Source organism: Ascaphus truei, chromosome 21, assembly GCF_040206685.1.
Source record: "Ascaphus truei isolate aAscTru1 chromosome 21, aAscTru1.hap1, whole genome shotgun sequence".
Classification (NCBI taxonomy): Eukaryota; Metazoa; Chordata; class Amphibia; order Anura; family Ascaphidae; genus Ascaphus; species Ascaphus truei.
In genome coordinates this window covers 28,799,894-28,810,108 of record NC_134503.1, presented here as the reverse complement: position 1 = coordinate 28,810,108, position 10,215 = coordinate 28,799,894, and the positions used below count along the sequence as shown (strand labels likewise).

The 10,215-nt window shown below is 41.8% G+C and overlaps 1 long non-coding RNA gene across 1 annotated transcript; it reads right to left on the bottom strand.

Annotated features, from left to right (window-relative positions):
- Window positions 1-218: 218 nt before the first annotated feature.
- LOC142472412 (uncharacterized) lies at window positions 219-7,128 on the bottom strand. The gene is made up of 3 exons (XR_012789689.1): window positions 6,993-7,128; window positions 1,950-2,131; window positions 219-754 (listed from the first exon to the last, which is right to left on the bottom strand). It is a non-coding gene; the product is annotated as an uncharacterized LOC142472412 (long non-coding RNA).
- Between the last annotated feature and the right edge of the window lie 3,087 nt (window positions 7,129-10,215).

Genomic DNA, 10,215 nt, shown 5'->3' with positions numbered 1-10,215 from the left:
TATTCTCTGGGTTCTTGTTCCTCCTTTGCAGCACTAGCACTCTCGGGTTCCAATCTATCAGTTACTATATGCAAAGATCATATTACCAATAAAATATATGTCTTTTTCTTTTATTTCTATATACATTTACATTATTCTGTACACACACAAGAAAAGTGGAGTTCAGTTAACCCTAGACCAATTAGCTGATCATTAGCAGATAAGCCATCAATCTCCCAGCTGCTTTAATTAGCTGACAGTTCAGCCACTGGCAGAAATAGATACAATAGGTGCAGCTGAATTGAATAGGTACAGGACATCCCATCAGGTACAGTACCTGCTAAATAGGCACAGTGGGAGGGTGTGCATTGCTTGTGGGGAAATTGTTGGGGCAGGGATATTACACTGTAGGGTAATGTAATAAGATTTATTCCAAAACCCTATGGCAGACAATTATTTGACACCTTTGATCCAAGAAGCTTGACTACAATGTATTGCACAAGAATGCCTTGAAGTACCTAAACACCCTACGGCTACACTACCTCTTCTCCTTGCATACCAAAGAGGCTAGTAATGCCTTATTACCCCCCATTACAAATGAAGGGGTTACCCCTGCCCTCCCTCAAGATCTAGACTTTATTGGCTTATTTCAAAGCTTTTCGACACCAAGTTGAACCAAGCGATGAACTTTACAAGAAAGCTTTCGGGAAAATAAGCAACAATCCCAGTTGAGTGTCCTTGAACCATCTGTCTCCCGAGCTCCTTCTCATTCTTCCTGAAACGGAAATATTTTGAATACTAAGAACATGGACGGAGGAGCTGGGTTGATGGTCACATTGTTTATTTTTTTATTGGTGAAAGGACGGAGGCAAAGATTGCACAACTTCATTTGCTGCATTGGCTGGACCATGTCAGGTGTAGCCAAATCCAGTCCTCAAGGGCCACCAGCAGGTCACATTTTCAGGATATTCCTGCTTTGGCCTAGGTGGTTCAATCAGTGGCTCAGTCGTTGACTGGCCAACTCCAGTCTTCAAGGGTCATCAACAGGTCTGGCTATCAGGATATCACTGTTTCAGCATAGGTGGCTCAATCAGTGGCTCAGTCATTGACTAGTCAACTCCAGTCCTCAAGGGCCATCAACAGGCCAGGTATTAGTGATATCCCTGCTTCAACACAGGTGGCTCAATCAGTGGTTCAGGCTTCAACTGAGCCACTGATTGAGCCACCTGTGTTGAAGCAGGAATATCCTGAACACCTGGCATGTTGGTGGCCCTTGAGGACAGGAGTAGCCCACCCCTGGACTAGGACAATGTGATCTAGCTATCAAGAAAGTTATGTAATGTTTTCTGTCCACAATGGAACATACTTTTAATATGTATATTTCTACAGTTGAAGAATTTGGTGGCATGTCACTTATACGGTACCACCTTTAATGTGATGAAGAAAACCTACCTAAAAAAACCTGTCAACCAAGGAAGGATCTAATAGAGGCCGATGAAGTGGCATTACATACGGACATACAGGAATTGATTTCCATGGACATTACCAAATTGGCCTCCAGATCTGAGAGAGCTACAGCCACACAAAGGAAATCTAATTCGTTTCATTTAGATCCACCCTATTTCATTACTAACTATAGTGAACAGGCAACGGCCATAACAGCTATAATCAAGAAACACTGGGGCACTCTTTCTTTGGATCCCTTGATCCGTAACATGGTCAGTGCAGATCTTAAAATCGTTTTCGAAAAAGCAAAAAACCTGGGCCACATGCTTTCCCCCAGCATGTTGTGCATAGGGAAATCTAAACAACAGAACACTTTACCTCCCCAACGGAAAGGATGTTACATATGTGGCCGTTGTAAAATGTGTCCATATTTGCAAAAACCGCAAACCTTTCAGAATAAAGAGAAGAGAAAGACATTTCAAATCGATGCATTTATTTCCTGCCAAACCAACCACGTGGTTTACCTCTTAATCTGCGGATGCCATAAGCAATACGTGGGACTCGCCACGAGGCTACTGAAAATCCGTATTATGGAGCACCTGAGATTGATCGCCAAAAAACGACACCAATCATCCGGTTGCAAAGCATTTCACCTTCTGCCCTCTGAGTACGTCCCAATGCACAGCTCTGGAACATCTCCCTCCACCTGTACGGGGAGGAGACGGAGTTAAGACATTACACCAGAGAGAGGCACATTGGATATGTACGCTGAATACATTACATCCATATGGCCTAAACAAGGACAGGGATTTGAAATGCTTTCTCTAGATGATTTGTTCATAGTTATCTCAAGCTGTATATTAAGAGCATTTACATATGTATAGGCTCATGCTATTTCTCTATTTTCCATACGAGTCAATATGTTTTAGTGCTCTATTATCCCCATACTGTATATGATTGTACATGATGGTGTGAACTATTATAACTACTTTATTCATATACAAATCGTATCTCTACACAAAATATAATTGAGATTTTACCAGTGGATGGCTAATTAGTATCTACAAGTACTAATATATTTCACTTAATAGAACCATTGACACAATATATACAGTATGGTGTTGAATTTGTTGTTATTTGCATTATTGCATTACTTGTATTTTTAAATGGTGCAATCCATTTATTAAGATCCCTTATAGGTATCTATATTGACAGAACATTGTCATTGTTCCAAGAACATTCAGTTGGTGTTATATATGTATCTACTAATATGAAGATCATATGTATATTGTCTTTCCAACTGGATTTGGCGCTATTCACTGAGAACTGCCAAAGAGGCTCAGAAAATCTCCGTTAAATGAATTGGGATACCTTGTTACATGTTGTTACTTACATCAGCCTGTCTTGATACTATTCAAAGTATTCTCAGGACTATAAACTTAGTGGATACCTTTTAATGGCTCTTTGTGATGTTCTATGTTTCAACACAATCTAATATACTGTAAACATAGAGATTTGATTTAGATGGTGTTTTCCCATCTTTATTTAATTGATTAATACATTATATGTTTGACTAACTGCATTACATTTTCCAAAAATTGATTGGACACATTGGACATTAATAACATGAATGCCTTTTCTACATATAAGATCGTTTGATCTAGTAAATATATATTTTTGATCTCTATCCACTATATCTAACAGAATATTCTATCCAATAAGTTTTTTTCTTGCAGGACAAGGATTGGTTGCATCAACTCTGCCGATTTTTTACTTACAGATTGCACTCACCTGCAATCTGGCGTTTTTTTATGCATTTAAAATGTCTGTTCACTCCTTGCTCCTTACTCCTTAACAAAGCGCCATTTAGGCGTGAAACGCGTAGGAGGAGCTGCATGGAGATTGCTTTCCCTTGTTTGTACCAATAAAGCCTTCCATTTCTGACCTACTTGGGTACTGTTTATCTTGATTCTGCCGGCTGATTGCTGCTCCGGATATTTCTTCACCCACTCTCGATGAAGAAAACCAACTTAAAAAAACCTGTCAACCAAAGTAACAGAAGACGCACATTTCTCAATACACAGACCTGCGCCAATACGCTAATGTAACTCCGCCCTAGAGATGGGTGCGTTTTTGGTTCCTTTGGTCGGCGGATATCAGTAGATCAGTCTCAAAAAGGGCGATTCACCTTCTGCGGATTTTTTTCTCTTCTTAACACCGACAATCCGATCTGCGGATTTCCACAATGTATCCAATGGCGGTTTTGGATTAATCCGTGCGGATTGAAACTGGAACAATCCGTTGGCGGATTTTACACGGTGGAACGGTTTTGAATGGCAAATCTGGACAAATCTGGGAAACAGATTTCGACTGGGTGGCCCTTATCTACTCTTCCCACGTGCTCCATAAACCCCTCATCACATTGTGGACAAATGCAGAAATATCCCAAAATGGTGAAACCAAGATGACTACATAGACGCAGCCTGGCGCAGGTATTTTTTAGAGCAACGTGCGTTAAAAAGACTTTGCACTTATATTTGTGTTTTCATACCATACATAAACCCCTAAACAGGGAAGCCGGGCACGACTTCTACCAAGCCACCAGGTAGGGTCCAGGGGGACCTCGCACCACAGGTAGAGCTGGAGGGGGGTGGGGGATTGGGAGAAAGAGAGAGGTGGGTGAGAGTGGAGGGAGAGGGCAGAGTGAGAGGGGGTTGAGAGAGAATGAGGAGAGAGGGAAAAGAAAGAGTGGATTAGGGTGGGAGAGAGGGGGAGTAAGAGAGGGAGGGGGAAGGGGTAAGGTGGTGGGTGAGAGAGAGGGAGGGAAGAGTGAGAGAGAATAGGAGTGGAGAGAGAGGGAGGGAAGAGTGAGAGAGAATAGGAGTTGAGAGAGAGGGAGGGAAGAGTGAGAGAGAATAGGAGTGGATAGAGAGGGAGGGAAGAGTGAGAGAGAGGGAGGGAAGAGTGAGAGAGAATAGGAGAGAGAGGGAGGGAAGAGTGAGAGAGGATAGGAGTGGAGAGAGAGGGAGGGAAGAGTGAGAGCGAATAGGAGTGGAGAGAGAGGGAGGGAAGAGTGAGAAAGGGGGAGGAGAGGGGGGGAGTGAGAAAGGGGGAGGAGAGGGAGGGGGGAGTAAGAGAGTGTGAGGTCGAGGAGAGGGATTAAAGGGGGAGAAAAGAGGAGGGAGGGGAGAGAGTGAGAGAGAGAGGTACCGGAGTGAGAGAGGGGGAAAGGTGAGAGAGAGGAGTGGGAGAGAGAAAGAAGGGTTAGGGGAGAGTAGATAGAGAGTGAGTGAGAAGGGGGGATAGTGAGAAGGGGTGAGTGAGAGAGGGAGATTAGAGAGAGATAAGGGGGTAGAGAGAGAGGGGAAAGAGAGGAGAGAGAGAAGGTGGGAATGAGTGAGAGAGAGATAGAGACGGGGGGACTCGAAGGGCCGCTGACAGGGATAGGGGTTTGGGGGCCAATCATCACTGGCTTTGGTGAATAGAAAAGAAGGCCCTACGGTTTCAATATGCAAATCGTAATACTCGGAATACCCTCTTACTTATTATACATAATCTGGAATCCTAAAGGGAAGATCTTGAGGGATGATAGTAATGACGATTTTGGACATAATCCGTCTACACTCTCCTGAGTTAACTTGTGATCTGTAGAGTTTGCACAAAGCCGTCTTACCTAAGTAGGATATTAATTCAGAATTGGTATCACTCACAAAGTTCATAGCCTTTAACAGGAATGGGGTGGCCAAATCCAGTCCTCAATGTAAGGTTTCAGGATTTCCCTGCTTCAGCACAGGTGGCTCAATCAGTCCTGTACGTGAGCCACATGTGCTGAAGCAGGGATATCCTTAAAACCCAACCTGTTGGTGGCCCTTGAGGACTGGAGTTGGACACCCCTGCATTAAAATATTGCCATCAAGAAGAGACTGAAAAACAACGTAACAATCTTACTGGCTTCCAACAGATTCTCTTTGTAAAGCTGCAGTCTGCACGGGTCTCAATTTTATCAGTAAATAAAGATACCACGTGTGAGCACTTTCACACGTGTCAGACAGGCCTGCAAAACCTGCTTTCTCCCATTATCTCTTAGCAAACAGCGTTTACACTGCCGCCAGGGATTCTGGGTAATGACATGCAAATGCGCACACGGTGCGTCACTCTTTACTTCTCGTCCATTGTAACACGGATCCCTAGAAAGTTTCTGCCTGCCGCATTACACAGCCTTTTCAACACAGCCCGGGTTACAGAAGTGCAGAGCCGATAGCCCTACCCATAGACAGCTTTTTCTACCTTCTGGGTTCCATCAGTAGTGAGGTTGGTAGCTGGCTATGCCACGTGACGCTGGGACGTGGGTTTGACCAGACATTAAAAAAAGTTATGGTTGGTAAATAAAAGTGACAAAAACCCTCCACCGTACACTGTATAGTAAATAAAAATACCACTTGTGCACACATTTATTTATTTATGTATAAAATGTGTTACCAGGCAGTAATACATTGAGAGTTACCTCTCGTTTTTAAGTATGTCCTGGGCACAGAGTTATGATGACAGACACATGGTTAGAAATACATATTTACATAAAGTGAGCAGGGTTATACATTATATACAAGGCATTGCATGCACAGTAAGAGATAATATATATTATAGGCGTATGTACTGTAACTACAGACCAGATTAAAATGTGAGACAGCGTTACTTTTGAAAGAAATTAGACTGGTGGTGGCTGTGAGAGTCTCCGGTAGACTGTTCCAGTTGTGAGGTGCACAGTATTCACATATCTCAGACAGGTTTCTCTTTTGTTTTGCTCAATTCTTTTCCCCTCTCCCTTTCTCCCGTTCCCCCTCCTCCCTTTCTTTTGCTGGTTCTTCATTCCACCAGACGTTTTCATTTTATCACACATTTTTTATTTTCTATTATTCTTTTATTGATCAACATTGTCAATCATGTTTATAATTAAAAATCATAACAATTCCCCCATTTTATCACTAATAAAGTACATTATCTATTGACCCTTGCTAATGAATACCATTATCCCATTTACTAAATTACAATACAAAAATGTAAATATACATGAATTCTCAATGTCCTACATATGTGGATGATATGACATTTCTACACCAACATATCTATTTAAATGTATTTTACAATGATGAACGTCTTTCCCCTATAATGATTTGTAATTGACCCCCACTGTGTGGAAGGTATATAAAGATTGACACCAAGCCCTACACGTGTACCCCTGATGAAGCACAAGCCGTGCGAAATGCGTAGTGGTCACGTTGCACCACAGATATTCCTGTTGGGTGTCTCACTTAGTTCACATAGTCAGACACCCCAGAGCTAATCACGTCAGAGCTTGAAGCCGCTGACGCAACCGGGAATTGTGAGACCCTCTAAACTTGCAGCACAAGATCTGTCCCAGCGTGCGGGAAACAGAGCTGCACAATACTGCGCCCTTCTGGACACTTGGCTGGCCCGACGAGTAGCAAGTATTGATTTGCTCACCATCAATTACCTCATTGTAAGTGTCCATGTGCTTTTTATTCCTGTGAATACAATGTTTTACTTACCTCCGGGGGGCTTTGCGTTTTCTCTTGCTGTTTCCTTTCTTCCTCTGAAATCCTCTCCCCGTAGACATCTCAGTGCCCGGGGTCGGGAAGGTACTACTGGACTACTGTGAGTGCTGCTTTTGTATTCACCAGCAGGAAGCGGGCCAGAATGACACAGCGCCAAACTGTTGAGATCCAGAAGAATCCAAACATCCCAGCCAAAGCTAAGCTCAGCATGAGCAGAGAAAATGTGCGCGTTGTGCCAAAAACAAAAGACCTGATTCAGAGTACCACAAAGGATTGCTTCATTTTCCCCCGGCAAAGGGGGAGGTAATGCTACCAAAAACTTGAACTGCCAGTCAATTATATATATAAATATATATACTGTATTTTTTTTAAAAAACAATGAAACCACACGAAAGATGGAAGAAGAAAGAGCTGAATATAATAGATTATTTACAACGTTGGAGATCCTAGCACAGAAAATAACTTGATCCAATCAGACACTAGTGTCGGAGACAGAAAACCAAGCCGCTGGGCGTACAGGTGCAGATACCAATTAGTAATGTCAACATTGGGATTAATTTTCCATTCGCTCGATGGCCCCACTACCCTGGCTGGTGTGGGGGACGCTGGTAGATGATGAATAACATCTTGTGATTACTCCATTGTGTCGAAGTGTTGCATGTCCTCCTAAATCTCCCAGTCTGTCCTGATCGTCTTGAGTGTTCGCCCTTCTCTAGCTATTACTCTTTATGGATTTGTTACTGCTATGTCTTCACTCCTAAATGATGTCTTTCTCCCCCTCTATCTGGCATTAAAATCTAATATTATAACGCTAAGCAACTTTCCACAAACGTATTATTGAATCAGATATTTTCCTGCATTTATCTCCAAATGTATGCCTAATTAAATGAATAATGAATGCCACGCCAACTATTTTATTTGAAATCACTTAAACAAATATGTTTTGGTGGCCATCATAAGGTATGCGCATATGGGTGAGTTTATTGCCATTTATTTGGCATCTTTTGCTTTTCCCATTTCCTACACATGGTGGTAAGCTCTTCAAAATGTCCCGGGACGGAAATGAACCGATAGAAGTGACACGTTTAATGGGGAAAATCTGGGTTTCTGTTTTAAGACACCGGCGAGTCGTTTGTTTTTCTAAGACTCGCCATGATAATAGTGCAGAACGTGTCTTCCCGAGAATGAGCAGCGCAGTCTCCTGCGTGGTCCTCTGACAGAATAGGAGTTGGTTAAATATGCAAATAATAATAATAATAAGAAGTAGGTCTTAAACACTAATTGATTGATTAAAATGTTTAGGACCTGCGATATTATGGTCATGCCTTGAAAGTGGCTCGCAGGCTTATACACTTTGGCCAAAGGATTAACTAAATTACCCTTTTTTTCAAGAGATATATATATATTTCAATGTGTTTTTTTGTCACATTGGATGTTGTTCTGGACTTCTTTGTTTATTGTTTTATACAATTAGCCACGCCTAGTAGCACTCCTTATGACACTTATATACATATATATATTTTGTGGTAATTTGGGGGGAGGGTTCTGAGAGCTTGCTGGGTATCTGTGTGTTTGTTTACTTTGTCCAGCTGGTCTCAGCTGTTTTGGAGGTCAGTGGCTCCTCCCACCCAGGGTTTAAAGCTCGCCCCTCCCCACTGTCCAAGTAAGCAGGTTTTCTTTTTATGCAGCTGGTTGTGACAGGTTCAATGCCAGGACCATCCTTCCTCTAATTATAGAGGTAAATAAGGATTTTAATCAGTTAGTGTTAGGACCTGCGATATTATGGTCATGCCTTGAAAGTGGCTCGCAGGCTTAAACACTTTGGCCAAAGAGTTAACTAAATTACCCTTTTTTCAAGAGATATATAGGTATTTCGCTGTGTATTTTTGTCACATTGGATGTTGCTCTGGACTTCTTTATTTCTTGTTTTATACAATTAGCCACGCCCAGTAGCTCTCCTTTTGACACTTATATACGTACAGCTCAAACCTGTTATAACACGATCTGCTACAATGAGAATCCGCTTATAACGCGATGGAAGCGTGGCTCCCAATTTTTGTTTTTATGAATACTTTACAACACGATTATTGGTATCTTAAATACTTTATTGTACAGTGCATACAATTGTACATTATTTCTAACTCGATCCGCTTATAACGCGGTGTGATTCGTTGGACCCCAAGCACAGCATTATCAGGGGGTTGAGCTGTATATATATATATATATATATATATATATATATATATATATATATATATATATATATATATAGCAACTGTAAATATTCCTGTATATTCATTTGTATGTCTTAGACAGGTCTGCAACCCTGTCTTTCACCATTATCACCCAGCACACAGCACTTCCACTGCAGCAAGGGATTCTGGGAGATGACATGCAAATGAGCACACAGTGCCACCTTTTATCTCATGCTCACATTACATGAGCAACCCTTAGTCAATGCATGCTGCTTTAAACACAGCTTTTAAGCAAGGGCTTGGGAGATGCAAAGTCAGTAAACCCACTCACAGACATGTTTCAACTTTTTTTTTTTTTTTTATTATAAATTTTTATTAACGTTCACATTATTAACAATCAGTAAGTATCACTTTACAGAAAGTAATAAACAGAACACATCACAATACATTTCTTATATTGCTGAGAGAGAGAGAAACCAATACAAAGGCAAAAAAAGAAAAAACCATTACTTCAAGATTCTTTCATCTCATTCTTACAACCCAAACCTTAAAACTCAACGCCTTTCTCCGCTCTCTAGTACTGTGATCATCTTTTTTTAATTCTTCCTCCATACGTTCCAAACCTCTCTTACTTTTCTCTAACTGGAATCCATTCCTCACATCAGTTTCACACGCGTCCCTTACAGCTTTCACGTCCCAATATTTCCGCCCAAATTTCCACCCTAGTCGTTTGTGCAAAACCTCTTCCTTTGTGAGCCCTACTTCATCTTTTCCCTGGGTGCTCCTTCCCTTTCTATCTCCCGCTGAATTTGCCTCTTTTGCCTGTGCAATCCCTTTCTGGCCTGCCTTTTCTTCACTTTCGCTCCCACTTACTCCGCTTGCACTTCTCTGTATTTTAGTTCCCTCCACGCTTATCTGTTTTTTTTGTGAGGACGAGTTATTGCTCTCGCTACTCTCCTTCTCCCTCACCTCTCCCCTAGCCTCTTTTATTTTAACCCACTGCACATGCTCCTTTTTTAGTT